Raw genomic sequence first — 308 nt, 5'->3', positions numbered from 1 at the left:
AAAATAATCAGCTTAGAAGCATGAACCGTCTATTGGAAGAATAATTTTTCAAAAATCTATACTGTGAAGTGTCTAGGGAAAGCATATAGATATTTCAATGATGGCAAGTAGGTTAAAAAGTGAATGGCATGTTATAAACTATTCATTTTCCACCTGCCAAGACTTGGACCCTTATGAGCTGGCAATTTACACGGTAATCTAGGAAATCGAAATGAAATGACTGTCATTTCTAAGTCTTCAACAAACTTATTACTGGCACTTTGAAACTACTTTGTGCCTTTTAGAAAATATAGGAAAAGGCATATTCT

This window comes from Propithecus coquereli, unplaced genomic scaffold (assembly GCF_000956105.1).
Source record: "Propithecus coquereli isolate 6110/MARCELLA unplaced genomic scaffold, Pcoq_1.0 Scaffold548, whole genome shotgun sequence".
NCBI lineage: Eukaryota > Metazoa > Chordata > Mammalia > Primates > Indriidae > Propithecus > Propithecus coquereli.
Note: the sequence above shows the minus strand (reverse complement) of the source record.